The 14184-nt window shown below is 36.5% G+C and overlaps 1 long non-coding RNA gene across 1 annotated transcript; it reads right to left on the bottom strand.

Annotated features, from left to right (window-relative positions):
• Positions 1-230: 230 nt before the first annotated feature.
• Positions 231-14126, bottom strand: LOC107732775 (uncharacterized). Its single transcript, XR_001638905.1, has 3 exons — positions 13419-14126; positions 8876-9021; positions 231-282 (listed from the first exon to the last, which is right to left on the bottom strand). It is a non-coding gene; the product is annotated as an uncharacterized LOC107732775 (long non-coding RNA).
• Between the last annotated feature and the right edge of the window lie 58 nt (positions 14127-14184).

Here is a 14184-nt window from a genome sequence, read left to right on the forward strand (position 1 = left end):
CACTGGTGCTTCCTGTTCTACGTAAATGCTTTAGTATGGATCAGTTGTTAGCTGGTTTCGCTTCAGGTACCAGACTGAACATATCACATCAAGTGATGATACAACACGTCATGAACCAAAACTGAAAATGAAACAAATACCTCCTTAAAGTTGCAGTGTGACGAAAATAGTGACAGATCTTTTCTTCTGTATCGTGAAGTACGTCTTGGTCAAAATAGACAGAAAATGTAGGGATGGTTCAATTCTCCCATGCGGAGGCAGATCTTAATGTGAGCTTGCAGTCTACAATAAGAAAGGGGAGAGTTCACAGACAATATGACAGAAGTCATACATCAAATCAAGTTATGACATTTTGATTAAAATTTACAAGGTTAAAAACTGCATACAACTGCATGCAACTGATAATGAAAATAGATAGGGTAATTTTCCATTTCATGCTGAATTTAAAATCAAACACTGAAATGTATAAATATGACCATGAATATGTCTAAAAAAATACAAAAATGTAAAAAAAGATAAAAAAAGATAACATAGGTAGGTTGAATAGAAAAATATCATTTATACTCTTTACATTCTTTATATCTTCTATAATCTTTATAAATGCATAAACAACAGCACAAGTGTGTTTGGAGTAGACATATGACGTATCAAATTTTCATGTTGTGATAATTGCTGAAGCTTTTATCACGGTATACGGTATTATCACGATATTGGGAAAAGTTATAAAAAAGTGTTGTCATAACAGGTTTAACAACTTTTTTAACATAACAAAAAGAACTAGACATTTAAATACAATAAAGGAATACACAACAATGTATAAAGTAAACAAATGTTTCAAACAGATTAAAGTTCAGAAACAGAAAGCAGCACAGCTGCTTTAGTTACAGAGTTATGGTGTAACGGCTGCATTTCTGCTGTTCCATCAGCGCCATCTGCTGTCCGCGATAACAATATCATGCATGTTCATTATCGTGATATATCGTATTACCGAATACCGGCACAAGTCTAGTTTGGAGACATGGCTTACATGTGAAGGTAAAATATAAATATACATTATATCACATTTTTCACAAATGTGACAAATTCTGTTTAAGTATTTTATGCTTGTTTTAATCTATATTTACTGTACATTTACACTTATATGCATTACATTTATAGTGACTTATACGTGAAGAAATACAATAAACAATTCATCTTAAGGAGCCAATAATATAAGTGCAAGCAATACAAAGTTTCAGACATAATCTAGAATACAAGCTATACAAGATAGAACAGGGAGGAATAAAGTAAGAAGAAATTATTTATTTATTTATTATAATATATATATATATATATATATATATATACAATTTTTTGTTCTCAGCAGGATGCAGTTTAGGGCTTATGGAAGAGATGAGTTTTCAGCTGTTTGTTGAATATTGTCAATGATTCGGCTGCCCATAGGTTTAGGAAGATCACCAGCAAGGAACAGGGAACAAAAACTATATTTATACATTGTTTTCGATTAATGCTCTTTTATTATAATATGTGGCATAATTAGATCTGGCTCAGGGAACTTCGAAGAAAACAAATGTATCAGACGCATACAAATAAATGTATTTGTCTGATTTTAATGTACAACAGCACTATCAATTGTACAGGAGAAGAGAGAGTCAGAGAATGGGAGAGTGAGAGCGAGGCTCTGGATTGAGATCTCTGGCCCGTCTCCTGCTGACACTCATGCAGGCAGATCACAGGCTCATCATGTCGCCCGTATTTGCCCAGAGCCTCCTTCATCAAATGACACGTTTGCCACACGTTTATCTTTATCAGATCTGCAGAGAACCAGAGATGAGAGACGGTGAGGACGAGAGCTATTGCCTCTCTCGCACACTCTCTTTGTACCCGCCATCGCCTGGGGGCCAATTACCTTCTCCTCTGACAGAAGCCCCCCTCCCCTCCTCTCTACCGCTCTCCCTCGCTCTCCTGCGCAACAACTCCAGAAACATCTGCCTCTGAATATGCAATCAGCTTGTCAAGGAATCAAGGAAACCTATATACATACAAATGTAGCGGCAGGCATAAGGCTAATATTTACTGATATCAGATCTGTCTGTACTTATTCGCCTCTCATCTGAAGCTGGAGGGAGAGACCTGAGCACTGCCAACTGATCCTGAACTCAACCAGGACTGCTATTCTGAACCTGATGTCAAAACCTTCTTGGACCTCCTCTTGTGCTCTATCCTCGGATGACTGTACTGTATTATCAAAACCAAGAAGCTTCACTGTTACTATTTCTCATACTTTTTGGTGAAACATAATAATCCTAAGTATTATGTGCCCTTCCAGAAATATCATAAGTCGTATTTACAAGTAGGAAACTGAACAGAATTCTAGATGACACACGAGTGATGTCATAAAGGGTGTTGATTTGAAATATAATTTCATTTACATTTTTACCTGCTGTACTGGCACGATATACAGAACAGCTTATACATATATAGTGTACAACTAATCTCTTACTTTTCACAATTTGCTTTATGAAAAGTAAATTTTGTTACCATTTTTGTTAGATACCATGTATGAGTGCTAAAAATGAATACTTTTTTATCATTTTGAATTCAGGCTACTTCAGTGTTATTTTCCTGATTTGAATCTGTGACGTCATAATAACATGGTGTTGTAGTAATGTACAGATGCACTTGAAGGCATTATTATAGTTTAGTACATAACTCATCCCATACTGTTTGCAGTGAATTGTATCTTAAATTGTGTGACTTGAAAAACTGAAATATTAAATTAGACTATTGATCCGACTCCTATTGAGAGACCAGAATATAGCAGAAACTAGTGGTGGGCAAGCAAGCAATCATTCAGCATCCACCTAAAAAACGCCCAAGCAAACACCTGTTTAAAGTTAACCAAACACGCTAAGCACTGGTTAAAGCCAGTTTCAACAGATTTTAATATATCCATCTTTTTCCTGATGAGCTTATACTGCGTTTTGAATTATGGGTGGCACTTACGATTTGGGGAACTTCCGTTCAAAAAGACTGAAACTAATCATTTCAAATCATAAGGTTGCCCTAAAAGCTTATCCATCTGTTTGACTGAATGAGCTGTCAATATTCCTTCGTTTTATTTTCAGACATCATGAGAATAACGTAACGCTTGGTATTTTAATGTGAAATGTTATAACAAGAATATCTATGGCAAGAGCTCTTTTCAGTCGCTGCATTCTTTTCCTCATGATTATTTTCTTTTTTTCCCTTTGCATTCCGCTGTAATAGTATGAAAAAGGACAACATAAACTGCACATTTGTGGTCTGTTCTCCCGATTTAGTTTATGATATATCCCATTAATAATTCACTGGAATACATCTGTCAAAATGAGGAAATCACATCGAATTAGTATCACGAAATGCTGAAGTTAATTCACTTTTTTGATTAAGGCAACGTATGTTACATAATACAAATATACACTACTCACAAAAAGTTAGGGATATTCGACTTTCAGGTGAAATTTCAGAATGCACCTAAAATGCATTATAACCTTTACAGGTGAACTTAGTTTGACCTTCTCTAAACTTTTGAATGCACATGTCCAACCGTTCAATGTTTCAGTACTTATTGCATAACAAGCTGTTCTCTAACAAGGTGATTAACCGCAAAAATCACAAGTGTCTGATCCATGAATCGACCACTAAATGTTCTGGTTCACTGACAATTTGTATTTAAACAGTCCTCTTCATCATGCTCTTCACATTTTGACATCATGAGACCAAGATGACACCTAACAATTGATCAACAGTACCTGGCCATTGCGAGGCTTCAAACGGGATGTTCTCAGAAGGAAGTTGCCACTGAGCTTAGAGTGTCACAGAGTGTCATCAGCAGGTTGCAACAGAGACACAGAGAGACTGGAAGAGTCACAGAAAGGCATAGAAGTGTACGTCCTTTGGCCACATCCCATGCTGATGATGACCGCTTCATTGTGAACAGTGCCCTGTGGAACCGGATGATGAATGTCACTCAACTCCAGGCACGTTTAAGGTAGGTGAGAGGCACCCGAGCGTCACGTCAGACCATTCAAAACCGCTTACATCAGCATGGTCTGCGTGCTAGACGACCTGCAAGGGTACCTGACCACACCACCAGGCACAGGCGCCATCGTCTTGCATGGGCCAGGGAGCATTTGCACTGGACGAGGAACCAGTGGGCCTCAGTGCTGTTCTCTGATGAAAGTCGATTCACATTGAGCAGAAATAATGGCCACCAACGCTGTTGGAGACGTCAAGGAGAACGCTATGCATCAGCCACTGTTGTCACCAGACGAGCCTGGTGTTACAGTCTGGGCAGGTGTGTCTAGTCAATACAGAACTGCCCTACACCTTGTGAATGGTCCTGTGACAAGCCAATACTACCTGAATAAGATCATTAATCCAGTCATTGTGCCTCTGCATGAGCAGTGGCGGTTCTACATTGAATTACACCATGGGCGAGACCCCCTTCGAGCGCCCCCCCCCAAAAAAACACAAAATTCTGCACAAACAGTTATATTTTATTATAACAACATAAGTGAAAGAGAAAATTATATTTCTCAATTGCACAAATCCTTCATTAGAACATTTGAAAAACACACTTAAGAGAATCCAGTTATTTAAATATTGCAATTACAACCGGAAACACACTTTTTAAGGAGCACAATCTCCACCCACTGTTGTTAAGCTTTTGTTTCAATAAATTGTTTGAGATGAAGAAATTACCTTTGCATGCTTCTACTTAAATGCCCTACTTTCATGATATAATATCACTGTAGCAAGAACTTTTTACATTTTCCATAAATTTCAGCCGAAAGTCGAATATCTCTAACTTTTTGTGAGTAGTGTATATTACCACAGTGATATTTCACCCGTCCGTTATTGCCGTGGAAAGAATCGTGCTTTTGGAGCTATTCATGGACTGTTGAAAGTACCTTGTTTATGCTTTTACACTTAAATGTCATTTTAATGTTCGATGGTTGAAGGGTGAGTAAAATAATGTAGCCAGTTGTAAAAACCCAGTAAAAAAAAAAAAAAAAAAACGAGAGAGAGAGAGAGAGAGAGAGAGGGAGGGAGGGAGGGCTGGGATGACAGGAACAGGCTGTGTTTTGACAGCTGTCTCTTTTATGGGACCCGTCACAATCTCATCCTGCTCTGAGATTAGAGAAACAGAGAGAAGGAGAGATGGGAAGAAACAGATAATTCTATTCTTGTAAAGTGTATGAAGTTCAGGGACAAGTGAAGAAAAAAGACACACAAGGACATGCAGAATGATACACCATCCTTTGCTACTCCAATGGCTTTCATTCAGAGAGCAGAATGAAAAAATAAGACACAGAAAGACTGAGAGAGGAAGACAGCAAGAGAGAAGATATAGAGAAGAAGCATTTGCATAATGTCCTCCACCACAGTCGGACCCCGAGGCTAGCCGCCCAGGATAACAGAGGGCCAATACTCTTAATTCAATCTCGTTATTTTTTCTAATACTTGAGAAATTAATAATTCTGGCCCCCACCTCTGCAAACCACCATGAGCGCTGAGCATCACAGAGCTGCCTAAGTTTGTAACTTTAACCCAAGCAATTGATGTGGGGAGGCCCTTCAGGCAGACCTACTAATGAATGGATTGCATGTGAGAGAGGGAAGTTAAAAGATGGTCTTTTATAAAGTAATTTAAGAAAATCCTGTTAGCTGGATCAAGTACAAGAGTTTAATTTCTCAAAATGGGGGAATAAATGAAGGGTTTTTTTCCCCCCCATGTCTCCTTCAGACTCAAGAGATATGCTGTATAATGCACACACACAACACAAGCACACAACGCAAACGCGCACAGACTCAGTTTTAGTAAATAACAAATTGGGTAAGTGTTAATCTGTGTGGATATGTGGATAGTCTATGTAGAACTGAAACCACTTAGTCTAGTAAACACTGGATAAGTTACGGGAATTCAAAGCTTAGACAGATAATAATCAGATTAGATTCATCATACTTCCTACAGCGTCTGTAAGACACTCACCTGCTCTCTCTCTGACACACACACACACACACACACACACACACAGTGAAGAATGTCTCGTGTCCTGTGTTTTCCTTCATCAGGATACACACTGATTCAGTATGTCATTGTCAGTTTATTCATTTTTTATTCCACTGTTCTTTGACCAAATATTATCCTAAATTAATAAATAAATACATATATAAATAAGCAAGCAATGTTAATTATAATAATTATGTATATTACTATTTAACAATACTATTTTTTTTTTATTTTTTACTATATTTGGTTTTAATTCCATTGTTGTTTCACCAAAGATAAATAAGTAATAAATACATAAATATATATGCAATATTAATTATAATAATTATGTAATTTTCTATTATTTAACAATATAATTATTCATTCATATCATATGCTAGATATACTACACTTACATTATATTTGGTTATATTCGACCACAGATCATGCTCAATAAATAAATAAATAAAAATACAATATTAATTATAACAATATTTTTATTATTTTATAATATATTCTAATTATTATTTATATTGGCTATTATTAATTAATGATTACTGCATTATATTGGTTTTAATTTCATTGTTGTTTGACCAAATGTCATTATACATCAACAAACAAAAACACAATTATATATGTATATTTAAAATATTATAATAACTTATTATTATTGTAGATTATATTACATTACTTATTTAATAGTTTTTAATATTTTTCTGATCTTTTCTTGGCCACAAAGGCATTTAACTGACATCTTTGAATAACTGATTATCTGATGTTTTAAAATATAAATCTACATTATTATTCAAACTGCAGTGGACCTAAATTGATAAATCTGTCACAACAAAACGTTCTGTTTGAATGATTGACCTTTTGTTTGAATGTTTGGACTGTAAATGTTTGACCTTCTGTTTGAATGTTTGGACTGTAAATGTTTGACTTTCCCTTCGCACATAATGATATCATACAAAATTACCAAATTTTTCAATGTATGAAAACAAGACATGGCATATGACATTTTTGCAAAGCATTGAGGAAGGCAGTTGAAAATATATACATAGAAAATGAAGGTCAGATACTATTAGTTCTGCTGTTGATTTCATTTTTTTTATTGTGCATTCAATATTGTTTTCAGACTTACAGCTTTTTAAAAATTATTTTGGATGCTTTCTGCTTTCAAGCTATAAAGTAGCCTACAACTAATTTCCAAAGGTTACAATTTTGTTTTAAATCATAATTCTTCTGTCAGTTTTATTTGCAGGTGTCATATGACTTTCTACATTGTTATCACAAATGCCTCATTAATTAAGTTAATGCTAATTTAGCCTTTCTCCTTGTCTCTCTCTCGTCTGTGCGATGTGCCTTGGGATGCATCTTTAGAGCTGGAGGGCAATTGAAAGATACTGAAGTGGCTAGATGGCAAGGACTGACTTTGGTACACACACACACACACACACACACACACACGGTTATCCTCACTCCTGGCAGACATACACAAACATTCCCAATTTCTAATCTCTCTCTCTCTCTACTCTAACTTTCATCATTCTCTCCCTTGCTCTTTCTCTCTCTCTCCTCAATGCCAGCCAACTCTCTTTTCTAAATTCTCTCTCCTCTCAGCTCTCTTTCTATCTCTTATTTCCCTTTTTGTTCTCTCTCTCTCCCTCTCTTTTCCTCTCCTCTCTCTCTGCATCTCTTACAAAGGCAGCAGGCAGTATGCCTCCCCTGAAAATGAGGCCACGCACGGCAAGTATGCAAATGAAAGCAGTGCTGCTGGATTAGAATGGGACACCATATACCCTAAATCATGATTGTCAATCATGGCGAGGGATTAAGGGATACGGGTTTATAGACCTAAAAAAGCAACACTTCCCCCCCAGGCGCACTTCCATTGTGAAAGAGGGAGTGTGGGAGAGAGGGCTTGTTGGGGGCTGCTTTAGTGCACTACTGCCCTCTGCCTTTCCATCAAGTTTACTGCAGGCTCCAGTTGTATGCGTTTCAGAGCAGCATTTGGGTTTCGGTTTTTCAGGTAGGGTTTGGCTCAGTGGTTTCCTGCTCAGCACCAAGAACCTTAAAATATTTCATGTATTGTTTTATTTTAAGATCAAAGAAACACATTATGCAGGAAATGAAAAATGAAGTGGGTTTGTTTTTGGCATTGGATGTGGATTGATCATTTTAAAGTCATTTCAGGCAATATTAAATGATGGAAAAAAATCAACATTACTGATTGTACAAAAATACATTATATATTGTATATTATATATTGTATTATATAATAAATATATACTCTCAATGTATAACAATTCTTAAATTATATATATGGTCATGATTTTGCATAATACTAATATATAAATGAATAGAGGATTTTTATATAGTAATGCAGTCATTTCTTAAGGAATAGGTTAGTTTATTTTAAAAAAACATATAATAAAAAAATTAAATAAAATTATATATATATATATATATGGTAATTTAATGACACTTATCTATACAGTGCCTTAGATTGATGTGGAAAAAAGTAATTTAAAGAAGTTTATCATAAGGCAGCAACATAACAAAACGTTAAAAAAAATGAAGGGGTATGAATACTTTCGCAAGGCACTGTATAATTTGTTGAACCTCTTATGTAAACAAAACTGTGTGTATGATACTGTTGAACTTTCACAATATGTATAAAAAATGAAAATAAGAATTAAAAATAAGATAAAAATGCCTATGTCTTCAAGTTTTAAATAGAGTTTTGAATGCATGAAGACAAAAACTGGCAGACAGCACAGGTAAAATAAAATAACATAAGAAATAAATCCAAATCACCAACCCTGCGCAAGATTCATACCTGTATTCTGCTATTTTTACATATCCATTGTGTCCCTCACTTAGCATGGCACCATTGCTTCTTAGGACTTGGCATGGGATAAAGGGTGCAGAGGTGGGTAAAAACAGAGGGCAACATCTGCTTCACAACAGGAGACAGGGCTGCCACTGCATTACATTTGCACACACACATAAAAAACACTCATGAACACAAAAAGACAAAGACTGCAGAAAAAATGCAACAAAACCAAAACTACTGCAATCCAATCTGAGCTCACAAAATTAGAAAGAAAATTCATATTAAATATTCAATTAAATTCATATTTAATATTACATTTCCTAATGGCAAGAATTTGGCACCCTAATCTTTCTTCAAATTCCAAAGCAAGTGTTTATTTTTAAATAATGAGAAGTAAATGTACTGTACAGTAGGGGTTGCACGGTCTAATCGACTAGTCGACTTCAATGCTCTGCCATGACGCTTTAAGCTTGACGTCGACTAGTCGCTGGTCCTATAGAGGGCGCAACAAGATAAGAAATCTTTGAAGTACTTCCACATTTACACTCCGTTTACAACAGTAGCGTGTATATCACGCACACATAATCATTCAGCGCGGAAATGTATTGTCAACACTGTTCTGTGATTTCTCAATAAAATAGCTTAGAAACTGAAAAGTTCAAGCATATGTTTCTTAATAACTAAATCCCACAGCTTCACTACTAGTAGAGACACGCTGCCAGGCAGAATTCATTCACACACGCAATCGCTCTCACTAATGCATTCATATTAATGTAATCTTTACTGTGCTACTTTATCTGTATCTGATTTAGAACGAGCATAAATCTGTGAGAAATATAATGACCAAAGACAAAATAACTGATAAAAATGAGCTGTTATATGAGCTATATACCAATCGGGCAGCGCTGTGTCATATGCCATAGCTGTGCACAAGGTGTTTGTCACAGCTCCAGACTTATTTGTTCATTAATGACGTCATCAGCGACTAGTCGACTTCGACTCGACTTTCATCACATAAAAGTCGACTTTAAAAAATCAGAAGTCGTTCAACCCCCAACCCCTACTGTACAGTGCACCTGAAACTCAAATACGGTAACGCACAAGAGCTTTACTTCAATACACTAACAAACAAACAAACAATCACTAATTGATACGAGTCTATCGACAGCCATAAGAGCAAAGGGCTAATCGTTCAGCATCATTAGGTGAAGATTTAGCTTAAAAGCTTTGAGCTGGCATTAAGCAAAGCTGCTGTTGACATGGATTGAGTGCTGTAATGCTGTACTGTCACTGCTCCAGGAGGCAGAGAGAGGGCGATTCGAGAGAGTGATGCGCTCAAGCTGGGATTTGTGGGCTGCCATAACACTGGAGGGCACTGGAGGCAGCGTGGACCAAAGGAACGGTTGTGGGAGCTCTAATAACGCTGCGAACAATACTGGATTTACTATTTAATAACTAATTAAGTGTGTGGGTAGGCTCTTGTAACCACAAGCTACAGTAAAGTTGTAAGAATATGACCAAGGAACATCTTTTATTTTTCAGTTTGGGGCCCAGAAAACTGAAGTGAAAAGTTAACTCTGAGAAACAACAACATGAGGATGTGAGGTGTATATCTGGTTAATACAAAGCCTTAAACAATGATGTATCATATTTGATACATATGTTTCTAAGGCCTAAATGTCAACATGATCAAAACTTTGCTGGAAAATCTGTTTTACAAAATCTACTAAATGTCTTCGGTTTTCTGTTTGATAATTCATACTTTTTAGCAAGTAAAATCTATTTTAGTATCATCCTAAAAATGTCCACCTTCAGGTACAGTGTTTTTTTTTTTTTTTCTGTGAAATTTTTTTATGATTTTTATAAAGTAAACTCAAGTCCACTTACAGGACTGAAGCAGTTTAGGTTTACTTGATTATCCAAACATAATTTTTTTTATCATGTTAAAATGTGAGTATCTAATATATATTACACAACAGGCTTTTGAGGAACGTTTATTTATACCTCTCTCAATCATCATTGTATTGCATTGCATTCTCAGTTTTGCCCTCCACAATAATAATTAAAAAAAAACTACAGAGCTTTAATCATAAAACCGAGCATTTAAATATCATATTATTAAGACATATTATTGGGAGATATAGATGGACAACTGATATTTATATTCATTTTATGAAAGCAGTCTGCCACTGTAAAGAACACGTTACAAGCTATCAGAATTTCATATATATATATATATATATATATATATATAATGCATTTCATAAAATTAATTGCATCATTTGTCCATCTAATGAATATACACTGAACAAAATTATAAACGCAACACTTTTGTTTTTGCCCCCATTTGTCATGAGCTGAACTCAAAGATCTAAGACTTTTTCTATGTACACAAAAGGCCTATTTCTCTCAAATATTGTTCACAAATCTGTCTAAATCTGTGTTAGTGAGCACTTCTCCTTGCCGAGATAATCCATCCACCTCACAGGTGATGCATATCAAGATACTGATTAGACAGCATGATTATTGCACAGGTGTGCCTTAGGCTGGCCACAATAAACGGCCACTCTAAAATGTGCAGTTTTATCACACAGCACAATGCCACAGATGTCGCAGGAGCATGCAATTGGCATGCTGACTGCAGGAATGTCCACCAGAGCTGTTGCCCGTGAAATGAATGTTTTGCTGATGTCAACGTTGTGGATCGAGTGGCCCATGGTGGCGGTGGGGTTATGGTATGGGCAGGCGTATGTTATGGACAACGAACACAGGTGCATTTTATTGATGGCATTTTGAATGCACAGAGATACCGTGACGAGATCCTGAGGCCCATTGTTGTGCCATTCATCCACGACCATCACCTCATGTTGCAGCATGATAATGCACGGCCCCATGTTGCAAGGATCTGTACACAATTCCTGGAAGCTGAAAACATCCCAGTTCTTGCATGGCCAGCATACTCACCGGACATGTCACCCATTGAGCATGTTTGGGATGCTCTGGATCGGCGTATACGACAGCGTGTTCCAGTTCCTGCCAATATCCAGCAACTTTGCACAGCCATTGAAGAGGAGTGGACCAACATTCCACAGGCCACAATCAACAACCTGATCAACTCTATGCGAAGGAGATGTGTTGTACTGCGTGAGGCAAATGGTGGTCACACCAGATACTGACTGGTTTTCGGACCCCCCCGGACCCCCCAGTACAGTAAAACTGCACATTTTATAGTGGCCTTTTATTGTGGCCAGCCTAAGGCACACCTGTGCAATAATCATTCTGTCTAATCAGCATCTTGATATGCCACACCTGTGAGGTGGATGGATTATCTCGGCAAAGGAGAAGTGCTCACTAACACAGATTTAGACAGATTTGTGAACAATATTTGAGAGAAATAGGCCTTTTGTGTACATAGAAAAAGTCTTAGATCTTTGAGTTCAGCTCATGACAAATGGGGGCAAAAACAAAAGTGTTGCGTTTAAAATTTTGTTCAGTGTATATGCAATTTTTTTGCTTCACTTGGGCCTCTGAATAAAACTGTTTTTTCCCTCCTTGAGTATAAGCTCCATATTATCACTATATCATATTATACATTTATACTTAGATGTATCAAATATGACATAAAACAAAACACATATGCAAAACCTTAAGATTTTCTTTTCTTTTTGTTCTCTGTATATGACATTCATGAATTTCTCTGAGGCCATATATGCCACTGTTGGGGATTTGACTGTAACAATATTTTTAACAACTACTTTGTCTAAAAAAAAAAAAAAATCTGTTGTATGGGGGGAAAAGAGTGGTAGGTATATGTTATTTTGCACCTAGCATTTATATTTTAGAATTATATCGTTTCTGGTAAATAACCCTTTCATCATATTAGAGTATAATTTTAGTTTGCAAGACTGAATGTGATACAATGTCCTCTGCAGTGAACATCAGGACTCAGTGCATGTTTTACCGGACACTATAATTTGCCCTTAAAATTTTTTATTTCATTATTATTTTTATTTATTGCTAAAAACCAGCAATATGCTAATTAGATGGTATGTATAACTATTGTTGCTCATGTTTATGCATAATATTTAATAGCCTAAATTAGCAAATGCTAATATATTTCATGCAAGTTTTCTGTGCCAAAGATCTGAAACTGTAATTTACATAAAATGCCTACTAGATTTAAGCACAGCTAATTCATATGTACACTAGAGTGTGTACAAAAATTTTGGCTATTTCTTCCAGTCAATATTTCTCAGGGTAGTTTTATTTTTGAAAGTCAATTTCTGTGAAAATATAGAAGGTAACATTCAACCAATATCAAACCATTGTTTTTGGACACTTTAAAAAAACAAACAATTTGTACAACTCTATAACATTTAACTAATGAATAACTTTCCTGCAAAGTTTGCTAATTTAACTACTGTAACAAAATGTGGGAAAAAGTAGACTTGGACGTCTAACAACTTTTGGATAGCCTAACGTTACTGATCCACAACTGGAGAAAGATCACTCAGTCCTCGGTTTCCTTCCCCCAAACAAACCTTACCTCTTCAGATACGTGTGAGAGTGAAATGCTAAAATGATGAGCTCTAGTGAGCAGACTGAGGAAAGGGTGAGCAGAGCTTCATCCAGCGTTCAGTGTTGACAGCACCGCTAATCCTCGCCACCTGCTCAAACACACAGGCCTCAGTAAACAACAGCAGCGGTCCGCGTTCACACTCACCCTGAGTCAGCCGTTCCCTCTCAGCGGTTATCGCTGCTCCGCCGCTTCCCGCGCTCGCTACCAGCAAACGCTAATCGCCACGCAAAACAAATAGTTCTCAAATGTTTGGAAAAGGCCGCGCTGTTTGCACCAGGGCCTAACAAAATAATTTTTACAAGCTATCCAGTTGTGATTAGGGCAGAGAGAATTGAATTTTCCTGGCAGTGATCATATTCATATTAGCCTAATTAATAGTTTTGTTTAACTTTGCCTGTTTGCCATTATAGAAACGGCACACTGTGGTGAAAACAGAAGCTCAGTTCAGCTCTGAAGCGTTTCTATCTCTCTCGGCCTTTCCTGGCCGTGACGACCGCATACATCTTAAACACTGCTGGGCGGTTAAGCTGAGCAGTTTTCTCCCATTTTGTCTTTTAAGTCGCGGGAATAATTTTACTCCTTTGGGAAGAAGACATTACCCTAAACCTTCATGGTTAAGAATACACGATGAGTCCTTGAGAACGGTCTATTTTTTTCAAAGACTTATCAAGTCTGTTCCAAGAAGAACATTATTTATATATATATATATATATATATATATATATTCTCCTTC

This window comes from Sinocyclocheilus rhinocerous, unplaced genomic scaffold, assembly GCF_001515625.1.
Source record: "Sinocyclocheilus rhinocerous isolate Xijiao unplaced genomic scaffold, SAMN03320098_v1.1 scaffold1635, whole genome shotgun sequence".
NCBI lineage: Eukaryota > Metazoa > Chordata > Actinopteri > Cypriniformes > Cyprinidae > Sinocyclocheilus > Sinocyclocheilus rhinocerous.